The sequence below is a fragment of the Manacus vitellinus genome, unplaced genomic scaffold (genome assembly GCF_001715985.3).
Source record: "Manacus vitellinus isolate BGI_N305 unplaced genomic scaffold, ASM171598v3 scaffold_18_pilon, whole genome shotgun sequence".
In the NCBI taxonomy this organism is placed as follows: domain Eukaryota; kingdom Metazoa; phylum Chordata; class Aves; order Passeriformes; family Pipridae; genus Manacus; species Manacus vitellinus.
In genome coordinates this window covers 12,251,264-12,278,528 of record NW_021939324.1, presented here as the reverse complement: position 1 = coordinate 12,278,528, position 27,265 = coordinate 12,251,264, and the positions used below count along the sequence as shown (strand labels likewise).

Genomic DNA, 27,265 nt, shown 5'->3' with positions numbered 1-27,265 from the left:
TGTGGGTAACCAGTTTAAGGAATAGGTCTTTAAACAAAAGCTATTCTGTGTTTGTTTGGCTTTTTTGGTGGTATGACCTTTTATAGTGACTGAGATGGTTATAAAATCATCAGGATCCATGGGGCAAACTGTTCTTCTGTGAATTGATTACTTATAGTGTGGTAATTAATCCATTTTAAAAGCATTTTCTTTGGTCCTGCCACAGAAGAAACGTGGCTGGCAAAAGAGGAAATGGCGGGACATACCGGAGGAATGCATTGCCTAATATTTTTCTTCGTCCCAACTTACCCTGCTGAGAAAGTGAAAATTACTGGGACCATATGGAAGCAGAATGGCAACAACCTGCAGTATTTGAAAAGTTTCTGCAGCAAAGCAGAATTCCTCTCTCTCAGTCTGAAAGTATAATCAAAGTATCTCACTCAAAGTTTTTAGGAGAGATCTTCCTTTTGAGGGCTTGCCGGCAGGAACAAATTTATCAAAATAAATCTTCACTTTATGAATGTTGGTAGCTGTCATCTCTAAAAATGTTTAGATACAGTAAAGAAAGAGAATGAGACAGAAAATTTTTGCATCTTGTTTAATACCCTAAAATTATCGCCATCACTCTGCTGAATAAGGCAGGACACTTGGAAGAAAAACTGGCAGTAATTTTTCTCTTGATACTATTTAGAGTAAATTCAGCTGTACCTGTAAAAGGAGATAAATTATAGTGAAGGATGTAGAAAATTCTCTGTAACCTTCCCCCCCCCTTTTTTTTCCTTCTGAATAATGTCCTATCTACCTCTAATACATTGGAAGGTGCATGTGTCCTATCGCTACAAAACATGTAGAGGCCAGGAAGGTAAGTGCATGTCACCTCCTTCATTGCAAGAATAGCAGAGCCCTCTGCAGTGTTTCATGTCCATGACCACATCCTTAATCATTCCTTTAAATGGGAAGCGTAGTGCTAATTAGGCCCTTCCAATGAGGCCCTGGACCTAGAGAGTCGAGTCGATGACACTCAAGAAAAGATCCGTCTGGAGGGTCTCCCGGTTGCACCCTGTCTATTAGATAGACCACAGCTGCAGCTATTAAGAAAAAAAGAAGGGTAGTTGTAGTCAGTGGTTCCATTCTGAGGGGAACTGAGGACCCTATATACTGACCAGTCCCATCCCACAGGGAAGTCTGCTGCCTTCCTGGGGCTAGGGTCAGGAATATTAGCAGGAGACTTCCTGAGCTAATTCGGCCCTCAGATTATTATCCACTGTTGTTAGTACGGTTTGGCAGTGATGAGATCAATAAAAGAGGTACCAGGGCAATTAAAAAGGATTTTAAGGCTTTAAGTTGATTAGTTGATGGGACAGGAGCAGAGGTGGTGTTCGCCTCAATTCCTGCAGTAGCAAGGATGAATGAGGAGTAGGAAATCCTATTTTATCAATAGGTGGCTAAAGGATTGGTGCCACCAGTGAAATTTGGGTTTTTTAGATCATGGGGCAAAATTTATGGTACCTAGCCTGCTAGAGTCAGTTGGGCTTTATCTATCTAGCAAGGACAAAATGACTCTAGCCCATAAGTTGTAGGGCTGCTCAGGAGTGCTTTAGACTAGGTTTGAAGGGGGAAGAGGTTGAAACCAGCCTCTCCAGAGAAGAGCCTAAAGGTGGAAAGCCAGGGTTAGGAGTGGTATCAGCAGCCCAGCTGAAGTGCATGTACACCAATGCACACAGTATGGGTAACAAACAAGAGGAACTGGAAGCCATTGTGCAGCAGGAAAGCTATGACATAATCACCATCATGGAAACGAGGTGGGATGACTCGCATGACTGGAGTGCTGCCATGGATGGCTACAAGCTCTTCAGAAGAGACAGGCAAGATAGGAGAGGTGGAGGGGTGGCTCTATATGTTAGAGAGTCTCTTCATTCTCTAGAACTTGGAGTCAGTAACAATAAGGTTGAGTGCCTGTGGATCAGACTCAGGGGGAAGGCCAACAAGGCTGACATCCTGGTGGGAGTCTGCTACAGACCACCCAACCAGGATGATGATGGTGATTCAACAAGCAGCTGATGGAGGCTTCAAAATCACCAGCCCTTGTCCTTGTGGGTGACTTCAACCTGCCAGATGTCTGCTGGGAACTCCACACAGCGGAGAAGAGGCAATCTAGGAGATTCTTTGAGTGTATGGAGGATAATTTCTTGTTGCAGCTGATAAATGAACCTACCAGGGCTGGGGCCAAAATAGATCTGCTATTTACAAACAGAGAGGTGCTGGTGGCAGATGTGGTGGTCAGAGGCTGTCTGGGGCACAGTGACCACGAAATGATAGTTTTCAATGTTCAGTGAAGTAAGGAAGGGCATCAACAAAACCTCTACCCTGGATTTCCGGAGGGCAGACTTTGGCCTATTCAGGAGGCTGGTTCAGAGAGTACCTTGGGAAATAGCCCTTAAAAACAAAGGCATCCAGGAAGGATGGACATGCTTCAAGAAAGAAATCTTGAAGGCACAGGAGCAGGCTGTCCCAGTGTGCCAAAAGGCAAGCTAGTGGGGAAGATGACTGGCCTGGCTAAACAGGGAGATTTTGCAGGAAATTAGGGAAAAAAAGAGAGTCTATTGCCTTTGGAATAAAAGGGCAGGCAACTCATGGAGCGTTTAGGAATGTAATTAGGTCATGTAGAAAGAACATTAGAGGGGCAAAAGCTCAAACTGAACTTAATCTGGCCACTTCTGTTAAGGACAACACTAAGTGTTTTTATATAGACATCAATAGCAAAAGGAGGGGCAAGGAAAACCTCCATTCTTTGTTGGACACGGAGGGGAACACAGTTACCAAAGACAAGGATAAGGCTGAGGTACTTAACACCTTCTTTACCTTAGTTTTCAGCAAGAAGACAGGTTGTCCTCAGAACTGGCCTCTGGAGCTGGTAGGCAGCAACAGGGAGCTGAATAGTCCCTGTATTATCCATGAGGAAACAGTTAGTGACCTGCTGAGCCACTTGGATCCCCATAAGTCTATGGGACCAGACGAGATCTGCCCTAGGGTGATGAGGGAACTGGTGGAAGAGCTTGCCAAGCCAGTCTCTTTCATTTATCAGAAGTCCTGGCTCACCAGGGAGTCCCAAATGATTGGAAGCTGGCAAGGTTATGGAACAGATTATCCTTAGTGCAATGACACAGCACCTACAGGATGGATGGGAGATCAGACACAGCCAACACGGATTTAGGAGGGGCAGGTCCTGTCTGACCAACCTGATCTCCTTTTATGATCAAGTGATCCACCTGGTGGATGAGGGGAAGGCTGTGGATGTGGTCTACCTGGACTTCAGCAAAGCCTTTGACACCACCTCCCACAGCATTCTCCTGGAAAAGCTGTCAGCCCACGGCTTGGACAGGGGCACTCTGTGCTGGGTTAGGAACTGGCTGGAGGGCCGGGCCCAGAGAGTGGTGGTGAACGGTGCTGCATCCAGTTGGCAGCCGGTCACTAGTGGTGTCCCCCAGGGATCAGTGTTGGGCCCAGTTCTCTTTAATATCTTTATTGATGATTTAGATGAGGGGATTGAGTGTACCATTAGCAAATTTGCAGATGACACCAAGCTGGGGGACATGTTGATCTACTGGAGGGTAGGAGAGCTCTTCAGAGGGACCTGGACAGTCTGGATAAATGGGCTGAATCCCATGCTATGATGTTTAACAAGGCCAAGTGAACGGTCCTGCACTTTGACCACAACAACCCCCTGCAGTGCTACAGGTTGGGCACAGAGTGGCTGGAGAGCAACCAGGCAGAAAGGAACCTGGGAGTTTGGATTGACAGGAAGCTGAACATGAGCCAGGAGTGTGCCCAGGTGGCCAAGAAGGCCAATGGATTCTGGCCTATGTCAGGAAGAGTGTGGCCAGCAGGATCAGGGAAGTGATTCTACCCTGTACTTGGCACTAGGTAGGTTGCTCCTTGAGTACTGTGTCCGGTTCTGGGCCCCTCAGTTTAGGGAGGATATTGAGGTGCTGAACTGGAGACCAATGAAGGGCAACAAGGCTGGTGAAGGGACTGAAGCACAAGTCCTATGAGGAGTGACCGATGGAGCTGGGGTTGTTCAGCCTGGAGAAGAGGCTGAGGGGAGATCTTATTGCTCTCTACAACTACCTGAGGGGAGGTTGGAGCAAGGGGAAGGTCGGTCTCTTCTCCCAGGCAACCAGCAGTAGGACAAGAGGGCATGATCTTAAGCTGTGCCAAGAAGGAAGGTTTAGGTTAGACATTAGAAAGGAATTCTTTACAGAGAGAGTGATCAGACATTGGAATGGGCTGCCCAGGGAGGTGATGGAGTCACTGTCCCTGAAGGTGTTTAAGAAGAGACTGGATGTGGCACTTGGTGCTGTGGTCTAGTAGGCAAGGTTGTGTTAGGTCAAAGGTTGGACTTGATGATCTCAGAAGTCTTTTCCAATCTGGTTGATTCTGTGATTCTCTGATTCTGTAATGGAAGATGCAGGCTGGTAGCTCTTATTTTGCATCAGGATTTAATAGTATTAATTTGCTTCAGGACTCATCCCAGCAGTAAGGTGCAGAAAGAAGCATGTGCTAGAGTCAGTGTCTACCTAGCCTCTGCCTGTTGCAGTGCAGGAGAGTGCATCAGTGTCCAGCAAGAAGTGCCACAGTAGGAAGAGGGAGGAAAAGGACACATTTTTTCAAGCAGAGTAGCATGTATGCATTTATTTCCATTCCTAGTTCCCTCACATTAACATTTTTGCAGTCTGCTACTACATACTGTAACATAGATTACAGTTAGCAAAGAACAAACATGTTAGAGGTTTGGAGACCAATAAGTAGCACACCACTGCAAACAGGAATGCTGTTATGCAGACACCTAAACCATATGATGCTGGGCATGGACAAGCAACATACCGGGCATCTTTCTGATGATAACCCATGGAGTTATCATCAACCATTTTGAGGTAATAAAACCTCAGGATTAAAATGCAACAGTGGTGCAGTCAGTTGCAATCACTTGACACAGCTAGAGGTTTGCTCCTAGGGGAATGGGAACAGGACCTGAAGTACTGGGGCCTACTGTAATACCTTATAGTGGATATCAGTGATGCAAATGCGATTAATACTTCTACTTAGTCTATAATGGCTCTGCTCCCCTAATGCAGTAGAGTAGCTAGAAAGGCAGTGGTGCATAAACAATTTCCAAGTGGCTGTCCTATTAAGGTTATGCAAGACCTAGAGCAGTCCTCTGCAATGTGATGTCAGCTCTGGCTTCTGGCCTGACACACATTTACACAACAGGACAAAGCAAGGGAGAAAATGGAGATGCTCTGGAGTTACCAATTTTTTGAAATACAGTTTAAGCATATAGCTTCTGTTGCTGTCACTGAGAAAAAGTCAAACAGGTAAACTGCAGTGAGGGGAGTTATGATCTATCTAGGATATGATTTTTTTTTCCTTCTCTATATATTAATCTTTATTCTTATTTTCATGTGTCTGTCCTGATTTTCCCTCTCTGAAAGTCTTGGCAGGGGAGCAAAAGAAGCTCAGAAGTATATAACTTACAACTAAGTAATACTCTACCGAAGGCAGGAAATCTCTCTTTTTTTAATTTTTTCATTTTTTTTCTTACTTTGTACATGAGTTGCTAGCCTTGAAGCCCTACTGATATTTAGCATTCCTTTCACACTAGTTAATTTGTGCTGAAGCACGTGGTGGGGATTTGGGGTCAGTATTGGTGGAAATCACAAGCAGGGAAGGAAAATGTCACTGTCGTGTTGCACAACCCAGGAAAAGGGAACAAAGGAATCAACACAAACCTTTTTCCTTCTTGCTCACATACATCCACTGCACTATAGCAATGAGAGATGAACAGATGTGGAAATGCGTCTGAGCTGAAGGAGAACCTCAGGTGCCTTACCACCTAGGTTGTGCTGCTCTCTCTCTTCCTAGTGCTGTTTGGAGAAGTCAGGGCTCTCAGCCGAGAGAAATGGTCATCTTACCTGCTTGAGCCAATCTTTTTGAAGGCTTTTTTGTCCTCTTAGTTTAAAACCATATAGGTAGCCCTGGCTGAGGAGGAAATTGCCTGGACTAAATGGGGATTATGTGCTTCTTAGAGCACAGACAAAGCGCAGTAGAAGAATGTCCTGAGGCTACTCAGGGGCCAAAGGTGTGTGGAGGAACTATGGATTCTTTTTACTGGTGCTGGTGAGCCATGTCTACATCGGATGGGCATGCCATTGAAGTGGGCCTTACCAGCTGGTCTCCACACCATAGCTGGGCAGAGGTGTGGGCTGGTAGCATAACCAGGCAGAAGAACCAGGGTCCAGAACCCACAACCTGAGCATGGGGAAAAACAGAGAAGAGGAGTAGCAAGCACCAGTCTCTGTGTTCCATCTCTTGGACTCACTGCCCAAAAGGAAGGTCTCTGCCCAGTCAGGGTCTCTAGGAACATCTTGATAGCCAAGAGCCTTATGGAGCCCAGGGCTACCCTGTTCTTCCCCAAAACACTTGAAGACTTCTATTTAGTTCCCTTATTTTTCCATCAGGCTGTCTAAAGAGCTTGACTGTTCACTCAGTCATTCGATCAGGAGACTACATATGGTTGACATGGTGAATTCCCATCTATTCATATGTGTAGTTATCCTTTTCACTTATTCCCAGATTAGGCCTTGTCAGAATAAAGATGTGAAATTTATCAGACAAAAACAGTGTTGGTAATGAAGCTTTGAACTGTAAGAAATTATAAAGTTCAGTCTGAATTAAACCTTTTATCTGCAATTATCTACAATAGTTTTATGTCTCCTCTTATCTCTGATACATGCCAGCTTGCATTAATTTGTTTTAGTGGTATCTTGGAAAAAGACACTAGAGAAAAACCACTCAACCAAAGATTTCTATGTAGATGAAGAAAGTCATACTTGAAGCACAAAACTACCTATTCTATATTAAACAGGAGAGAGCAAAACCTGGGATTTGAAACACCCTGGAGTTTTGTGGAATGTTTAATCCTGACCTGACCTGAGCAGCTCAAGCCTTTGTGGCTCATTCTATGTTGGTTTTTTTTATGACGAAAAAAATACACTGTAAATGCAGGCCTGTACGGTCAGGATCCCTGGAAATATATGCATTAAAACAGAATAAATCAATTCAGAAAACTGGCTGTCTTCCTTTTGCTCCATGTCACTTCCTCAACATCTCCCTTAACTGTCCTTGGTAACAGATTTTTTCTGCAGGGCATGTATTTTACACTTTGACAACTTGGTACAAATATTTGATTGTCAGAATTGGGACACAATTATGCTTGAAATCCAACTACCTATTCTGAATTGCATGTGTCTGAACCTGTGCATGTCTATGAAAAACATTAAGCTTTTCTGCTACTCCTCTAGTCCTTGTAATTCAGTTGGAACCATTATGCAGGCGAAACAAACTTTCTCAGAGAAAAACAGCTTGCATTCTCCTGGTTTATAAAAAGAACTGTATTTCTCTGAAGCAATACAAATTCCTTGCATTTCATAAAAAATTCATTCCATATGAGTGTTATTGTTACCTCGCAATGAAGTGTGTGTGCATGTGGCTTTCAAAGAAGCCCTTCACAAAATCTGCATCAGAGATACAACTGGTGGACTTCAGTCTGAATGTTGTTATTGTTCTCGCCTCCATCACACTTGCTTTTCCAGTCATTCCAGTCATTAGTGCTTAATGAAAGAAGTGACTTTGTTGCCAGCTCTTAAGTCACTATGGGACAAAATGCAGGCAAGGGAGTAGATTTCCACAGGTCAAGGTCCATAGCAGAGGACAACTTTTTATTCAGGTTACTGGCTTTAGTCTACCTTGACATAAAGTATCCTTGCTGTGCTTGAAAAGATCAGGAATCAAGCCATCTGATGCTAAACTGAACCGTCATGTCCTCATCCCCATTTGAACCCCATTTCTTCAAACTACAGGAGCAGAAGCCTCTGATCACATTCCTGCCCTGTGACAGGCTAAGCCACACCCAAGTCTGTCACTCTTGACACTAGTTTGTCTAACATGTTCTTTAACACCTTCAAATATGTCTAGAATAGCTTGCTCACCTCAGCAAGCTGTTCCAGCTTTTGTCTGTCCTTACACTCTCCGCTTTCTAACCTATATCGCTTTCAGGTAATCTAAGATCCTCAGTTTTTGGGAAATGAGATGAGTTCTACTGACATCAATGAAGTTTCACCATTAAACATGCTTTGAAGATATGACCTAGTACTGCCAAAACTCAGTCCTTTCACTTCCCTCTTAATTTTTCTCTGTTCCTACTCTTCATCTCTTGATAGATTCCCAATGTTGCTTCCCCTCACTTTAACATCTAAGCAGTGTGAAAGTGCTGGTGCTCACTCCTACATACCGTCATCAACATTCAGCTCTCTTCTTCTGTTCATATTTCTGAAACTTTCAGATCTTCATCTTCACACACGCCCACTACAGCATTCTGTTGGGAATCTAAAAAACACATCAGAAATGCAAAGAACTTCCTGAGATCTTCCAACCTTGTATTTCTGAGCAAATAAAACCTTCTCTTTGTAAACCTCACCTGGCTTCTCAAGTTTGAATTTTCAGGAATTACCTTTAATACCACTCATAGAGCAAAAGCCCTACCAGTTCCTCTGTTGTTACAACCTACCTCAGTTGTGACATCGATCTTCACTGTCCATTTGACCTGTTAACCAAAAGAAACTTTCATGTGTTCTTCACTTTGTCCTTTTTAAATGCACAGTTTTTCAGTGGTGTCCATGCTCTTCTGGAAAGAGGAAGTCTGGTCTTCTGTGTGATTTCAATCCTTTCCTAAAAGCCCACTCTGACTGCAAATGTCTAATTATAAGATATGAGGTACTGTTATGTTTTCTAATAAACTTGTTTGACAAGTTTGAATACAATTAAACCATAAATCAATTAAACCAAATGCCCAGGTGCAAGTGTGTTAACTTTTGTAAGAATGACTTCCCTATCACTAATGTTTTAATCTTCCCCTTGCTTCTTCTAATTCCTCATTTATTAGGTATTGTCTTGAATAAGCAGAATGCACCACAAATGTAATATCATTCACTCTCTATTTGCATATATGCTTACACCTCTACATTATTTCCCACTTCTACCTAGATCGCTAGTTGTTAAAGAAGCCCTGCATTGCCTAAGAGTTTAGCTAAAGCCCCCACAGCTCAGCTTGCATCTGGCATTGACATCTTTGGTATGTTCCTGCTATGTTCTCCTAGATTCAGCAGTGCCGAGTATGGCAAAGGTCTTGCAGTCATGGTTCAAATTCTGTGCAGCAGCAGTGGTGCACAGTCCGACCATGCTGGTGCCAGAAAGGCACTGTCCTTGGGCAAAAGGCTGCCTTAGTATTTTGACTAGCTGGTAAGATACAGATGTGATGAGGTACTCTTCCTTAGGTCTGATGTCAGGATGTCTCACCACTGTAGGGTCTTGCCCCCTGACAAGGGGAGTTCTGAGCCATAGACTCTGCTTTTGGTAGCAGTTCTTGCAAGCCTAAGTTTTCCTGTCTTAGAGGCCTACTATGAAGAATGTTTATTTTGTTGCTATTTGGCTGATTTTTGTTTTGGACTTGGATTAAATAAAAACACGTTAACATTCAGCACCTACACAGAACTGCTTATAGACAGCAGTTTGCAAATGATTTAAAGACAGAGAAATCAGAAGCTTGTCTGAAAATCTAGTTGGTCATAATCCACGTGGTCTCCAGGTCTTTTTAGGTTTTGTTGTTGCTGGTTTTACTGTTTATTTTTGTCCTAGCAGTAACTCTACATAGTCTTGCTTTGTCCATTAGGCTCTGTGTCTGTTTTTATACACACCTACTGTGAATCTACTGTAACCTGTACATCTGCAGGCCTTCACTTGCTTATCTGCTTCAACATTGCCTGTGCCTTCCTCAGATACAATTAATCACTTCATCAAAAGAAACCTAATACTGATACCCTCCAAATGCTTAGGCAAGTACCTTAACATAGAGAAAATATTAAACTTGTTGAGAAGGGGTCCACAGTGATGAGGATGCTTCAGGTGAGCATATTTGCCTTCTGAGACTGCTGGAATGGCAAGATATTACAGAGTAGGCCAATTCTGCCAAATGCCATGTAGGAATAGCAGATGTACTCAGTTACTTTCATCAAAGATGCAACCAACCTCACATTCCTTCTTCTGTCTATCTAGAAAAGCATCTCTGCAGGGCAGCCACAAGCAGTTAAACATCAACACAAGCTAGACTTGTCTAGTTCTTTCAGCTGTAAAAGGGAAGAAATGCTGAGAAGACTACTGAAAAACTAATGAGAACACTTTTTCTTTGGGTCATGAGCAGGGATCTGGAATCAAAGCCATCTATTTTGTTTTCCACCTGCAGAATCACTGGATATCTAAATGAGAACAATATGTCCTGGCAGTTTGGCCCAGGTGAAGGCATGGCTTGAGGCAGAGCCTGGCACTGTGCCCCTGCCAAGTAGCCTCATGCACCAGTGATCTCTGAGATCTGCTCCTTACAGGGTGATGAAGACACAAAAATCTCCTCCCCCACGCACTCTCAACTTTTCTCAAGAGCAAGCCAGATCCACCTAATCAAGTAGACTGTCTTCCAGGAACACCCTGGTTTACCCTGAAAACAGAGGAAACTAGAACTACCACAAACACATTGTTATTTGTAGCATTGCTGACAAAACAAAAATACAAAAGCAAAAGCAAAACAAAATGTAAGTGTTTTCACAGAATCAGAATATCCCAAGTTGGAAGAGACCCAGAAGGATCGCAGAATCCAAATCCTGGCCCTGCACAGGAGAACTCCAAAAAATCACACCATGTGTCTGAGCATGTCATTCAACGCTGATGATTTTCTCATAATGATAGGAGAGAAAATACTCTGCAAGCAAACTGTGTTTTCCTCACTTTTGGCAGAAGTGTGTTGTTACAAGCAAAAATACAGAGAAGAATGCTTTCACCTGCTGGCATTAACTTTAAGAAGCTGTTGTGGTTTAAGCCCAGAAGGAAATTAAGCACCACGCAGCCACTCGCTCAACCCCCCACTCTCTTTCCCCCACCCTGTGGAATGGGGACGAGAATCGAGGTAAAACTTGTATGTTGAGATAAGAACAGTTTAATAATTGAAAATAAAGTACAATACAATAATAATGGATAATAATAATAGTAATAAAGAGTAAACAAACAAATGATGCACGATGCAATTGCCCATCACCTGCTGACTGATGACAGGCCCCCCTTTGGAATCCCAGATCAGTTGTGCTTCCGGGTAGCTCCTTGCCCTTTATATACTGGGCATGACAGTCTATGGTGTGGAATATCCCTTTGGTCGGTTTGAATCACTAGTCCCAGCTATGCTCCCTCCCACTGACAGAGCGTTAGACAAGGGAAAAAACCAGTCCTTAGGATAAACTCAACTTAACCAAAAAACCAAATCATCAGTGTGTTACCAATGCTATTCTGACTCCAAATCCAAAACATAGTACTATAGCAGCTACTGAGAGGAATTAGCTTCCCCAGCTGAAGCCAGGACAGAAGCTCTGGCAAAAAAAAAAAAAAAATAAAATTAAAAATTAAAGCTCTTTGTGTCTTTTTCCTGTTATTCAAATAATAATACTGGACATGTTAGCACAGGCAGCCAAAGCATTATGAAGGATTCTTATGTGCAGTTAGATGGATTTGATTGATTTTGGTTGGTGTGTAGGCCTGCAAGTCCCTTGCTGACAGGAAGACAGGAATCAAAGAAATTTGATCCTATATTTAAACAGTCACATGCGAAAGAACCAGGGTAAACTTGATTATTTCGAACATGCTTTTGGGTTTGGTAGGAAGGCTTTGTTTATGATGATCAGAGAAATTGTAGCAACCCCTTGAAGTTCTTCTCTGAGCTCTTTTCTCAATATTCTCCATCCCCTGCTCTTCAATTTTACAGGTAATTTCCACATGCTTTTAAAGAAGCAATTACACTATTGCTTAGAAAAGCCAAACTGTCAGAAGTGAACAGGAAGCTATACAATACCACCTCTTTATTCCAGTGGAATATATATTTATGCTGCTTCAAATTTCTTACTTCTAATTTTCCATTTTTGTAGTGTTACAAAGCTTTGGAACTGCAGTGTAGCTTCTGAGGCCTACGTGCTGCAGAAAGATTTTGCAGTAAAACAAATTTGCTCAGAAGTACTTTCATTTTCCTCTAAAATCAGTAAGAGTGCGCACCAAAACGAGACCAGTTCAGCAATGTGCTCTTTCACCGTGCTGTCACACAGAGCATTGACTTTATCACTTATCACATGCCAAATACCTTTCTTTGTTTTTAGGTGAAGAACAGACTTTATGGTTATCATCTGTGAAATCAGAGTTCCAGATCCTTTGTGGTATGATAAAATGGACTAAATCCTCATTGTGAGCTCTACTGATTGCTTTGGCACACAGTGAGACTTAGAGTGCTTGATTTAGACCTTCTTCATAGTGGTATTGTAAATGCTTCAAGAAAATGTGGTTTTTTCATGACTTCTGCACTTGCGTTAATCTCATTTTTAAGAACCAGCAACATGGCTTAAAATACTAAGATATTGAGTAATAAAAGTACAAAGTCATTTGAAGGTTAGGTCAAAGGTCCTCAAAAAGATCACATTGGCAAACAGAATGTCAAGCAGACATCACAGTGGAGGACAAAACAGGCAAATCAGAATCACCAGCTTTGTCTTCTTAAAGCTTTTCATCCCAGGATATGCAAATGCATCTGCATTAGGATATTGGAGCACTGAGTACTGCCTACAGATATAAGCTTATACACTTTGAAATGCATTGAAGAACAAGGACCAGTGTGAGGTAATAAACAGTTTTTAATTGATGTACAGATCTTAGAGCTGAAACAGGGGACACTCTCATTGTCACTTTTCTTGTCTATCCATCTCTTTTTTTAACTCACACTTTCCATGAAAATTAATCTTGCTGAGACTTAAGCACTGACAGAAATAAGCTCTATTTCATGGAAGGCAGAAGTTGTTCTATTATGCCAGCTCTAGTTCTGACTCATGATATATTTTTTTTTCAGGAAATGACAATGAATGTAAAGACTCACTTGCCCTTTTGCAGGGCTGACCACTGACTGTGTCTTTGTCCTTTTTCTGAGAGGAGAAATACAAAACTTTGGACCTTCACTGCTTTTGACCTTCACTGCTTTTGACTTTTTCAATGCATCAGTAGAAGGAGAGGCAGTTTAATATCATAAAGAACCTGAAAGTAACAGCTGGGACCTCCAGTGATAGCCTTCTGAGTGGGCACACGAGGAAGAGAAGGAAGAAGCAGTTGAGTTACCTCCTAATATCTCTATGGTAGTTTGAGAACAATGAAAGAAGAAATCTTGCCAAACTAAATGCAAAGTTGTGAGGACTGCACGAAGATGATGAGACTGGAGAGAGGACTGGGAGAGGAAAAGGTCCCTTGCTGTGTTAAACGAGTTTTGATGCTATAGATCTGTGGCTTGCTTGAAGTACAGCCTTTCTGTATACTTCTGCCAAACAGTGTTGATCAAGAGCTTGAATGGGAGAAATTATTGCTAGTCTAGACAACCAACACTCCCACTGCTAGATATTTTGATGTGCTTAGACTGTGGCTTCTCATATTTGAAGAACTGTTGCCTTCACTCTTCGAGACAAACAATGTTACTGCAGAGGTGGGAGTGGGACTCTCTGGTCTAGTGCATGAAAGGAGGAGGATGTTACTCATTGCTACTATGAAGCAGAGACATTTTTTGGAAAAGAGTGGTAGAGTCTCAAACCTACTCCATTCCTCTGAGTCTTAGAGCAAGAAGTAATCCAAGGATGATAGAATAGCAGAATAATTTCTGTCCTTTGTTGCAATCACAGAATGCTTTGAAAAGATGTAAAATACAATTCAAATCTGGATGAATTTCCCTTATTTTGCCCTCAGAACTCAAATGCTTATACTATATAGACAATACGCCTATCAAGCATTGATTTCCCTCCTCCCTGCTGTCTTTCTCCACTACATTTCGTATTTGTTTGTAAGAACAGACTGTTCTTCTGAGATGTCTCTGAACCTGGCAATGCCTCAGAAATATGCTGCTCAGTTATTCAAGTGACAGTTACGAACACTAGAGCTGGCTGGATACATTACACACCCAGTTTATCCAAGATGTAATTCAAGACAGGCCATTTATTCAGTTCAACTACATGTAAAGCAGACCAACTCTGTACAGCAATGCACAGCATCAGGAAGAAGGCTGGTTTTTTATGGTATTCATTCATGTTTGCACATGTCTTCTCCACTTGTAGGGAAGTAAAATATGTTGGGGATTTCTGGGCCAGATGCTTCAAGTTGCTTCAACTTTCTTTCTGCTAGATAAACACAATAAATCACAAGCTTATTTGAAGGTAGAGTAAGTCAATTTCTCTGATAAGCACAGTAGCCTCTGCAAAGTTATATCCTTTTAGTCTGCTCTTGTTTGCCCATTGCAAAACTGAATCATGTGACATTCAGTGAAAGAGCAGGAGAGGATTAGGAGGGAATAGTACAGCATTTCAATATTTCTTACATTGCCCATAGATCTGGGAAAAAAAAAGATGTTGAGCTATGTGCTCAGCTACTCAAAGACAACTTGTCCTTGTAAGCTCTGCTCTTTTGCCTTGATCTCACCTCATTTCTGTACTTATCAATCCGTTTTACTGTGCATCAGCACAGTGGTCTGCAGGGCAGGAACCACTGTCTGTAAACCTTTGAGAGCTACTGATCTTAGCATCATAGAATCATTAAAGTTGGATAAATTATAGCAACCTCCATCACACAAAAACAAGCAAGGAAAGAGACTTGAGTCCACCATCCAGGGAAGGATGAGGCCTCAAGGCAAGGTCCTTCTGTGTCTCCAGACAGCAGAAATGGTCAGATTAGTGGTAGAGTGATCAGGTAAATCTGAGGGTGCACTCAGACTAGAGCAGGCAGGAGAGACCCAAGCATGACAGGGAGGCCTTATGGCCCCTTTGCAAAGAGGCAGAAACAGATCCTGTTCATGTTGCCTGCCTGGGTACAGGGACTTACAGACACAGGGTCTCAGGACTGCCAAGTACAACTCTCAGGAGTTCAGGGCTGTCACATCTCTCCAATTTTTTTGCCAGATGCTAGCGATCCTACCCAACTGAAGAACTTGGGTTGACAATTAATGAGAATTAAGCCATGCAGAAGGCATAAAACCCCACATTAGAAGGCTAGTTCATGACACTGTTCATTAAGCAATTACTTGACACTAAAAAAAGACAGCCCAATGTGGCATTTCCATTACCCAGTTTTATTACACTGAAGGATTTTATAGACCATGTACTTCCCTGCTGGGAACTGTAACTTCTGAACAGCTTCTTCACCCTCCAAGGATGTTAACACTCTCTCAGGTTTCTGAAAATGAGTCTCACATTCAGAGCACCTCCAGAAAGCCTTTGACTAATGCACCTACACAGGAAAAGAGAGGGCTTTGCATAGGAGAGGTAAAGTTATCCTGAGCCCTCACATGATATTGGAGGAATAAAACATCCCACAACTTCGCTTTAGCACAGTGTTCTTTGATATGCCGACACATTAATTTCCATGCTCTCACCATGATACCTTGGATGCTTTTCCAGAGGCAGTGTGAGAGCCAACAACTCATGCTCACCATCATCGCCCACTGAAAAGGAAAGAGTGAAGAAAAAGGTACTGTGAGGTTCCAGCTACTTGTGAGCAAAATGGAGATTTACTGCTCCTCTGAGGGCAAGGAACATGCATCAACAGTAACACTGGACAAGAACGAAGTGTGTGAAACCGTTCAAATCCTTGTATATGTACATCTACATAAGTATGCCACAAAATATGAGCTACAGGTAAAAATACTTAAAAATGGAGGAACAAACTATAAGGAAGGAGAACAGGGAAAGAAAAAATTTGAAAAGGGCAAAAAAAGCTACATTTTTGCTATTTGAACACTATTTGCCGCTTTGTAGGAGGAAGGAGGATAAGAAGGCAAGTACTATATTATTCAATAACAGCTTCAAGTGTGAATCAGATTAAAAGAGTGAGTCATTCCCATCCTCATGGTCAATTACCAAAGTCTGCTGAGGAATTGCTACTATAAGTTTCATCACTGCTATTTCATGATTTGTAGTCCTGAGGGTGGCATAAGTTATGAGAAGTCAGACCTCGGCCCATCACGTGAGTTGGAAAGCGACTTCCTGCCCTCACCCAGCCAGGGGGCCGGGTGATGACAGTGGCACTGCAGGGGAAATACTGACCCTGTTGCAAAACCCCAGCACTGCAAAGAAGTATCAGCACTACTGTCCATGCTGGTTTTTTGGAAGAGGGGAATGGAGCACAGTCCTAACTGGGTTTTGAACCTTTCTCTTCCTGGATTTGGATGCTATGTTTTTCAGAGCAAGAGGAAGGGAGGCATGGGCATGAACCAGGATTTGTCTTCTTATCTTTGTTGTCTTCCATCAGTAAATACAGGGGCTTTTTAAGGCTAGTTTCTCAATAGGAACAGGAATTAAGACATAAATCCCAGAATATTTCCCTGTGGTCACTTAGGTATTTACAGCGGTCTTGGCTCCTTGAAAGAGCACAGAGGCAATTTCATATCTCAGGAAAAAACTTGGCTATGACTTCACTGCATCTCTCATGAAGTAAAGTCTCTTCAAGAGCAGCTGCTTTAGCACACTTCCCCTTCCTTCCCTGCACTCTGCTAGCTCGCAGGCCAGCAGCTAAACATGGTGGCTCAGCTCCTGTTTCTGCAGCTGTCCTGGACTAGAAAAATCAAGGAAAGACTGGATAGCACAGACAATGCAAAGGTAGTGTGTGAATGTACACAATATCTTCATCAGCTAGGAAGTCTGTTTGCCCTTTGGCAACTGTAACTGTAACTCCTTGAATAGAGAGTTTCATCAGGGGTGCTTTTGCATTGAGGACCTTTGAAGTGAAAGACAGTAACACTTTTGACCCAGACATTGCAACACAATCTCCCTTAAATAGCCACAAGCCCTTATCATTCTCATCCCTCTATTTTATTCTGATGAGGCATTACCCCTGAACCACTTTTGCAAACTTGGGCAGGGAGGGGATCTGTTAATTAGCCAGATATTGCATTTTTAGTGGAAGTCTGCTTCAGAAGTCATGTTTTTCTAAAGCTAACCTGTTGAGTGATTCACAAGATCCATATTAATACATGGCACAGTACAGCTCCATTGGTTAGCATCCTAAATCTGCCAGATGACTCATTAAAAAGATAAGCAGCAGGAGAAAATTCACTTCCAAAGATAGCGTTGTGACAGCAGCATCCATTAGTCTGAAGTTCGCAGGAAAAAGCTACCATGCATTGGCATTTTTGAGTACTCTGCACTTTTCAACCAGGATGTAGAGGAAGATCAAATTTAGAAAAGAAGGGCTTTAAATAGAAGCTCAGTTCAAAAATAAAGTGTACTCTTAGGAGTTATGTTCCTATAATAAATTTAGAAACAAGAGTGCAATAAAAAATTTACAAGCATTCTCAGGTGACAGGCAGTATAGTCAGGTGGACATCCCTGAACATGACATGCTGTTTCAAATACAGATTTCCAAGAAAAGCAGGGCTTGGACCATGTCTTCTTTTTCTGTTTATTGCACAGTGCTAAGAACATCAGAGATGTGTGAAAAGCTATAAATCTTCACATGTAGGCAATCTGTCTCAAATGGCCTGACAACTCATGCCAATAGTTTTTGTATTTACTACTTGTCTCCTGGTTTCCAAGTAATGAGTATCTCTGTGGTCAAATTTTCAAACCTCTGCTTCCAAAAAGGCACAGGAATAAGAGCTTATTCACATGTGCTCAACCCATAACAGCTTCCAGTCTGATATCCTTGGGCAGATTTTTAAAAGCACTTGGCAATAATATTCCAGCAATAGCCTGAAGAGAACTTGGTGATATACTGTGGCCAAAACTCTTCTGGTAGAAAACGTACAATATTTCCAACAGTTAAAATTCATTTCAAAGAAGCAAACTTGTTTGTATCAGAATCCAGGGAAAAAGGAATTGAGCACAGAAACATAAATAAAAAAGGGTGTTCGCATTTGCTTTGTTTGCAGCAGAGAATTATTTTTCTGTTTGAGGATATTTTACTGGTAAATTCCATCCAATGTTTTTTTGAATTCTGAAATTCATTCACAAGTGAGATGTAATATTTTGTGACATATTAACAACACATTAGATCTTGTGAGTTAAAACTACAACAAAAATACTTCCTGCAAACTTTCAGCTTGTTGAAGATGTTGAAAAAAAAGATATTTGTTGTTGATCTAGGCTGATTTTTTTCCCAGCTGTTGGAAGAACTGCCACAAACCAGAAAACCAATTATTCACATGGTTTTAATATTGTTTTGTTTGTTGGTTTGTTTTTTTCAATCTACCTCCACTTTTAGATAAGTTTATGATAAGAAAGAGAAAATTCAGTCCTACGTGTTTCCCTGAAAATACAATTTACTGGATGACCCAGAGAAAAGATCTTCACCTTCTCCTGCAGGTGATTTTATCTCTGTTAGGAAACATGAGGACAGACTGTCATTTTTTGTAGATAATGAAAGTATAATGGAGACACTACTTAAAGATGTCCTATTCTTTCTACTGTACTTAAAGAATTTACTTAAGGAAAAGAGACAGGTTGGATTTGTATATTGCAGTTGTTGTATTATGCAACAAGATACAAGACATTACATTTCTCATTCCTTATTGCTGACTTTTTAATCAGTTCATAACACTTATTGTTTAGACTATCATATATTCATACTCTATATTTAGAATACTTTTACAGATTAAAAAGGAAAACTTTCCATGTATACTGTCTTTTCAGGAAGAGAGAGTAAAAATATAATGAAGCTTGTTTTTGTAACAGAAATATGATGTTAAACATGGGGGAAAGTGTTTTGTGCTGCATTAGAGCCACTGAACTGTTGTTAATTCTAGAAATATTTCTGACAATTAGCTTTCCAGATATTGAATTTGGTCAATGTGTCTTTAATTTTTGTAGTTGATAGCTCCTCAGGGGTTGATATTGGGAGTGGTGGATTTTAACACCTCTGTAGTGACTTGAATATGGGGTTGAATGCAACCTCAGCAAGTTTCCCAAGGACACCAAGCTGTTTAGTGTGGAGGGAAGTGATGCCATCCAGAGACCTGGGCAGTCTGCAGATAGGTGGTCAGTGTGAAGTTCAAAAAGCCAAGTACAAGATGCTGCACCTGAGAAAAGGCAAACCTAAGCACAAACACAGACTGGGTGGAGAATGAATTGACAGCAGAGCACAGTCACTTGAGGAGAAGGACTTGGGTGTGTTGCTTGACAAGAAGCTCAACTTGACAGGGCAATGTGTGCTCACAACCCAGAAACTCAACTATATCCTGGGCTGCAAAAAAGCAGCATGGCCAGCAATGTTGAGGGAGGTGATTCTCGCCTCTACTCTACTGTCATGAGACCCCACTTGGAACACAGCATCCAGATCTGGAGTCCCCAGCACAGGAAGATCATGGACCTGTTGGAGCAAGTCCTGAGAAAGGACATGAGGGTGATCAGTTGTCTGAAGCACCTCTCCTGTGAGGAAAAACTGAGAGAGCTGAGGTTTTTCGCCCTGGAGGAGAGAAGCCTCCAGGCAAACCTGATGAAATTATGGAGAAGGTTATTCTGAGAGCTATTGAAAAAACACTTTAGAGACAGCACAGTCTTTGGTTAGAGCTGGCATGGGTTCATGAGGGGGGAGTCCTGCTTAATGAGCTTAATTCCCTCTTATGAAATCATTCCTCTAGTTCATCGAAGGAAGCCAGAAAATATAGTAGTTTGGGATTTTAACAAAGCTTTTGATACTGTCTCTCACAGTATCTTGTTATACAGAATGTCCAGCACACAGCTAGACAAGTCCATAACATGTTGGGTGAACAATTGGCTGACACAAAGAGGTGTAGTAAATGAGGTCACATCAGGCTGGAAGCCAGTCACCAGTGGGGATCCCCACGGCTCATTTTTAGGGCTAGCACTCTTCAATGTTTTTATAAATGATCTCTACACAAGAGCCAGGCATACACTAAGTAAGTATGCTGATGATACTAAATTAGGAGAAGCTGTGGAATCCCTTGTGGGTAGAGGCCTTACAGAGAGATTGGATTAGACTAGAGAGCCAGGCAATCACCAACCATACAAACTCTAACAGGAGCAAGTGCTGGATTCTTCAGCTGGGAGTAGGTAATCCTAGTTACATGCACAAACTGAGGGCAAGAGGCTGGAGAAAAGCCTGGCAGAAAGAGATCTGATGGTTTGGGTTGGTAGCAAGTTGAATATGAATCAGCATTGTGCCCTTGCAGCACAAAAGGCCAGCTATGTCCTGGGGTGCATCAAGCACAATATCACCGGGCAGTCAAGACAGGTGATCATCCCACTCTGCACTGCACAGGTGTGGCCTCACCTCGAGTCCTGTGTGCAGTTTTGGATGCCTCCATGTAAGAAGAACATCAGACTGTTTGAGTGTGTCTGGAGGAGGGCAGCTGCGATGGTGAAAAGGGCAAGACCCTAAGATGAGTGGCTGAGGTCACCTGGTTTGCTCAGCTTGAAGAAGACAAGGCTGAGGAGTGACGTCATGGCAGCTTAGAACTTCCTCCAGGGTGGCAGTGGAGAGGCAGATATTGATCTCCTCTCTCTGGTGACCAGTGGTTGCACATGAGGAGGTGGAAAATGTTCTCCACCCAGAGGGTGATTAATAACTGGAACACTCTCCCTAGGGAACTGATGAGGGAACCAACCCTCCAGAGTTCAAAAAACATTTGAACAATGCTCTCAGAACACATGGTGGGATTTTGGGGTTGTCCTGTGCAGGGCCAGGAGTTGCACTTGATGGTTCTTGTGAGTCCCTTCCAAATTGAGATATTCTGTGATTCTGTCAGTCTATGGTCTCATCTGTAATATATCTCATCTATCACCTAATTGCCTCATTTATAGCATTATAAGTAAGAAGACACATGGTGTGGAAAAAATACTTAAGAAGAAAAATAGTAGTTGAGGAAATAATAGAAAGAGGAAATTCCAGTGCAGCAGCTTGCATCTCCAGCTGTGATATTCTTCAGGACTAAATGGATAATCCACCATGAAAAAAACCACATAACCAGTCATAACATCTTTGACTAAAATTAGATTTTATCTTCTGGTGAAAGTACATGTTTGCGTGACAGTTGAAAAATCCTGCTGAAGGACAATTTTGCTGATTTTTTGAGAAGTTGTGCATTCTTCAAGAGCACATGATTTCACTGGGAGATGTGACTTCTCAGAATATTTGAAAAATTAAGCATACTGAGTATGGAGGTGAGAAACTCACCAGAAAACAAGAGGTTTATTTACAAATGTCTTTCTATTGAAATAAGCAGTTGAAAAAAGCAGTACCTGTAATGCAAGACAAGAGTGATAGGTAAAAGCTGATCCACTTCACCTTAAAACCAAACTGACACAGAGATACCTTTGAGAGAATCACATATTTGTCCAAATCCAGAAGGCAAGAGGTAGACCATCTGAGTTTGGACAGTTACAGTAAACTTGAGAGGAAAACCGACTAGTTATTCTGCACTTCATTGACTGTGAATAAAGTGAACGAGGTTTATTCAAGACATGCTGGAGAGCATCTCCCTGTAAGCCTGCAACAACTTTGCCTGCAAAAGGGACCACAAAGTGCAGAAAATGCACAGAAATCAACAGCAAACACACAGGTGTCGTACTGTCACATAAGCTGACCCTACTTGAAAATTCTTGCGTGACAGAATTTTGCTTTTACAAAGGTGAATTTGCATGTGGAGTGGGCAAAGCAAAAAGCACATGTTTTGGAAAAAGTGTGGCGATCAGGACTCAGAAGTAAAACATGGTAGAAACCAACCTGCATTATAAACACTGTCTTCAGAAAAAAAAAAATGGCAGCACATGAGCACTTCCAGACAACAGACCTAGACATGATGGGTTTGTCTGCATTTTCCCAGGGCTAGCATCTTCCCCTTTGTATGACTTTTGAAAATGAAGGCAGAAAATTAAACAAACAAAAACCAACAAAAACCCAAATAAAAACCAAACAAAAGCCCCAAACCAATCATTCAAAAAAGCCCCAACCAAACAAAAAAAAAACCAACAAAAATCCACCAAAAAAAACCCAAAACAAAACAACACCCCCCCAAAAAAACCCCAAACCAAACAAAAAAAACCCCAAACCAAAAAACAAACAAACAAACAAACAAACAAAAACAAAACAAAAAACCAAACCAAACCAAAAAACAAAACCAAAAAACCCCCCAAACCCACAGGCATGACAGTAAAAGAGAAAAAGCAGAACATTTTTGTAAGAAAGCATAGTCAAGACTATACATGCTGCTTGGCTAAAAAGAGAATTCAAGATGACACAAGAAAGTCCTGATAGCTTTCCAAAAGCAAGGGTAAAAAAAGAGGTGTTAAAACATGCAGAGATGAATAGAGTGCGCAAAGAACCATGGCAAGCACAGACAAAGAGAAACACAGTGCCAGTACATTCTGCCTTCTCTTCAGGGGCTTTCAAGGACACCAGAAAAAGGGAACAAGTGAGTTCACTGAGGAAGAAAAAATTCCACCAACAACCTGTTGATCCAGGAAGCCTGCTTGTGGCAAAGTGCCTTTGACTCACACCAGTTTGTACAAAATTTGTCCAAAAGAGGGTACCTCAACCCCACTACTGACATTACTGTGCAAGGAGACTTTTGCATGTAGTCAAAATGTGAGGATGTCTAAGGATTTCACACCTGTTTTGGAGGAGATACCTTTCAGGGCATGGTATTAGGGAAATCCATGTACAGCTCTGCTGCTGGATCTGTAAAGCAGGAAATGGAGGAGGATATTTCTGAAAGGGCAGCAAGAACTGACTGACACTAATCTTCACGGCCACTTTGGAGTTTTTCACTGAGCTCCTTCTTCTCTGCCACCTGAGCTATTCATGAGCATATCCCAAGATAAGCACTACCTGATCCCCACAGCTACTTTTCTCAGCATCATACAGTGTGATCCCAGCCCAGGAGAAACTCCCTGCTGGAGCGTGGGCTGATGCTCTGCATCAGAGATGAAATAGGCACATGCCATGAATACTGCCCATAATTTCAGGGCTCATCTTCATCAGTTGTGATGAAGACAGGGATTCGATTGTGCTATTTCACCAGCTGCCTGGAGACAGGCTCCTGGCAGATCTAGCTCAGTTGGTAATGCAGTGACGAGGACACTGCCTTGCAGATTGGTGTTAGCTAGCTAAGCCATGCCACTGCCAGCCCCATGACACCTCCTAGAGATGGGGTACTCATGTCAGCTTTTCCTCACACATAGGACCAGGGTCAGTGAAATTTGAGACATGGAGTGCTGCAAGTAACAAACTAAGAGGCTGAAACACCCTGCATAAGCAGCTAATAGGCCTTTTGTGGGTTGTATTCTGGTTATTTTACCTGCACAGCAGAAGGGTGCAGTTCAGTTGGGAATCACCCTTATATCAATTTTAGAGGGACAACAAATACAGTGATCATTTTAATTACATTAAAACCATGTCTAACAGCTAACCTTGGGCAGACGCTTTTGCATCTTGGCTGTATTTGAATGGATTCAGCTTGTACTCAGATTTGGATTCAGGTTTACCCCTTAATCTTCCATTTCTTTATAATTTCATCTAATTTCATTCCACGCAACCTCCTCAGCAAAAGCTTTTGTCATGACATAAAGCAGATTGGTTGTCATTGCACCATTCACTTTGTCTGAACTCTCCTTCAAGATCAAGGATGCACAGTTTGTTTATTTGTTTGTTTACATATTTATCCAGGCTGCAAACCCAGATTTTAGAGAGGGCCATGAGGAGTCTTTGATCTTGAGCAATAATCAGCAATGAGCTTTTGATTTCTGCAACTGCTTACATTGTTTTGCTATGGCTTACAAACTCAAGGTTCTCTTCCTAGGTAGAAGGACAAGAAACATTTCCTTTGCTCTTGTTGTTCAAATTGTTCGCTTGTTACCATTTAAGATGAAAGTTTATGCTTTCCACAGCTTTTAAGAGATACAGATTGCACTTTTTTCTTAGATATGATGAAAATAGAATTCCTTGTTTATTTATCAATGGAACAACAGAATGGGAAGGGAGGGGGAAACACAGCTGAAGGATTACCCAAAACAATAGATTTTTCCTCTTTTGAAAAGCCGTGACATGGGGAATAGTTATAGCACAAATCAACCCACCTGCCCCACAAACAGCACAGCATTGCTGCAATCGGTCTTATTCACAGCAGCTGTCTTGTGACTGCGTAACTGCTCCCCACAGGCTGTGACTCCCTTCTCTAGGATGTCCTCAGGTATCCTCCAGAGGCTGCTGCACTGCCCTATTTCCTAGAGTTTTTACTCCAGTCTTATGGCTTTTATGCTGCCTCCACAGTCAGACTCTTTTTCTGCTTCACAACAATAACTGCTCTCAAACAGTTATCAGACTATATTTCCTAATTAGAGAGATGTAGGCAGTACAACATGCACAATGCCAATAATGTGGTATTATCAATGGCTTATGGATGTTTATCTAGTACCTGCCAAAACTGTGACTTTTATTGCTGCCTGGTATAATGTTTTGGCAGTCTTTTGGCATCAAAAGAGAGATAGTTAATACTCATTCACGCCTCAATGAAAATCAAAAGACAACACTCCTCTGTAAACTTGGAAAGTGATTACCACTCAATGTTGCACAGAAATTACAATGCAAAAACCAGGCAAACCAAAGATGGAATTTCATTTAAAAGTTCTGCCTTAAGACCTCAAAATCCCATTCCATCCATGCATGTGTACTGGATGGAAAAGTTTTAGCAGCAACTTGTTTTGCTAAGTAAACAGTATCAAGTTAAGACAGAAGGAAAGTATTTCTATTCCACTGACATCTAAACAGCAATAGATTATGCCTAGTAGCAAGTTATGAATAGATTTCATGTTCTGAAACTTCATAATGCTCTTAAATTTTAAGTTGCTTGTATTTAGGAAGATTTTGTTTAAACTAAAATGAAACCATGAATGCTGCAGAAATGACCTCTTGTTTTTCAGTACACTTAGAAAAACATCGGTGTTCTCTTTTTTTAATCACATGGAAATTTACTTTTGCTAACAAACATTAGTTTTTATGAATCCACATTAAAAATATTTTAAAAAATTGTACCAAAGTGGTGAATATCTTGTAGTTCTAAAAGATGACTTCCAGGAATATTGTTTAAAACCAAAGTCTCAGATAACTTCCTACTATGAGTTCTGAAAAAGATAAATAGAAACAAAAGAGAAATCAGTCGTGTCTGTTCATCAATTTTTTTCAATTTTGAATACACCTACAGAAGACAACACAGAAAATTTACAGTTTCCTATCTTGTAATACCTTTTGAAAATGTCTACATCTTTCGAACTAGACTAAGGAAGAAGGTCATAAAGATATCAAATTTTGCAGTGGAAACCTTCTGGACCTGTATCTGATAGCAGGATTTAGCTTTCAAATTGTATTGGAAAGTATTATTTGTTTGTGTTTCAAAAAATATGCATGGTAGACCCTATATAACTATAACTATATATACAAGTGTGGACCAGCCGGTCCAGGGAGGGGATTGTCCTGCTCTGCTCTGCACTGAGGTGGTCTCACCTTGAATATTGTGTGCAGTTTTGGGAATCACAATATATTATATTAATATATATTAAGCTCTCAGAGAATGTCCAAAGGAGGGCAACAAATATGGTGAATGGCCTTGAGGGGAAGACGTATGAGGAGTGGCTGAGGTCACTTGATGTGTTCAGCCTGGAGGAGTGGGAGGGAAGACCTCATTTCAGTCTACAACTTTCTCATGAGGGGAAGAGGAGGGGCAGGCACTGATCTCTTCTTTGTAGTAACCAGTGACAGGACCTGAGGGAATGGCTTGAAGTTGTGTCAAGGGAAGGTTTAGGTTGGTTATTAGAAAAAGGTTCTTCACCCAGAGGGTGGCTGGGCACTGGAACAGGCTCCCCAAGGAAGTGGTCACAGCATCAAGCCTGACAGAATTCAAGAAGTATTTGGATGACACTGTCAGGCCCATGTTGTGACTCTTGGGGATAGTCCTGCACAGGGCCAGGAATTGGACTCGATGATCTTTGTGGGTCCCTTCCAGCTCAGCATATTCTGTGATTCTGTGATCTTAGTACATTTTTAGAAACTGTCTCCTATTTTGTGCAATGCTTCTACCTCCCTCCTACAGAACTACCACTTGTGGGCTGGTGTGTAGAAAAGGAGAGGGCTTGTGGATTCCAAAAACAGGCCTCCATTTCACACCAAGTGTAATTCCAGGTAAAAGGGGCCCTGGTAGTGATAACAAGAAGAAAAAAATTACCACAGATAATATACCAGCATGCATAACCTGAGGTTGTCTGAACAAAACTTCTGAAGATGCTGGGTATTTTCACTAAATAATGGAAATATTCACTACCCAAGCTGTCTGGGCAATTTAGCTGTTCCACCTGCATGAATTTGCAAACCCGCACTGCAGAAGCACCTTACCTTGTTTGCAGTGTCATTGTCATACTTCACTGGTGCGAGCATAAGGAACAAGAACCCAGGTGGCTCTGGTAAGTCCCACAAGCTCTCTGATATCGGTTTCAGAGCTGTGAAGTATTCTTCACTTGGTTTTTAATTTTAATGCGTTGCTACTTGTGACCTCTAAACCTATATCCTAAACAAGGACACACTCTGAATTTGTTTTGAGAACTGGTGAGAAGCATTTCATAATTATTCTGCTTTCAGCTGTGTGCTGGTTTAAAAGTTAACCATCAGGGGAAATGAACTCAACTCAAAAGAGTGATTATAAGTCAGAATAACAATTTAATAAAATAATACAATAAGTACGATTATACAGACAAGCAATTTGGTTTTAACCCACAAAACCCAAATGTATAACCCAGCACCCTGGGGCATGAACAAAGTGGTGTTTCTTGCCCCCCACCCCCCGAAGTCCAAAGTAAAGGGAGAGGGGAAAAAAACCTGCTGGTGGGAGAGCTGTTGCAGTCTGGTCAAAAGTGGTGATTGCACTCCAGCTGAGGGTGGTGAGCTGCAGTCTGGCTGAGAGCGGTGAGCTGCAGTCTTCCTCTGGATCCCATGAGTGGTAAAAAGGTTCCAAAACTCCAAGTTTATATATTCTCCAGTTCAGGCAGGAATGCTCAGTCCTCCCCTCAGAGCGGGGAATTCCATAAAAGGGTATGAGGACAGGAACATCTACAGGCCTCTACTG

General features: G+C 41.8%; 1 long non-coding RNA gene across 2 annotated transcripts; it reads right to left on the bottom strand.

Annotated features, from left to right (window-relative positions):
* Positions 1-578: 578 nt before the first annotated feature.
* On the bottom strand, positions 579-27,050 carry LOC108639245. Of its 2 annotated transcripts, XR_003915692.1 has the most exons (6): positions 27,019-27,050; positions 26,539-26,710; positions 25,186-25,274; positions 15,583-15,643; positions 8,330-8,424; positions 579-687 (listed from the first exon to the last, which is right to left on the bottom strand). It is a non-coding gene; the product is annotated as an uncharacterized LOC108639245 (long non-coding RNA). The 2 variants fall into 2 exon arrangements; XR_003915691.1 differs by lacking the exon at positions 15,583-15,643.
* Between the last annotated feature and the right edge of the window lie 215 nt (positions 27,051-27,265).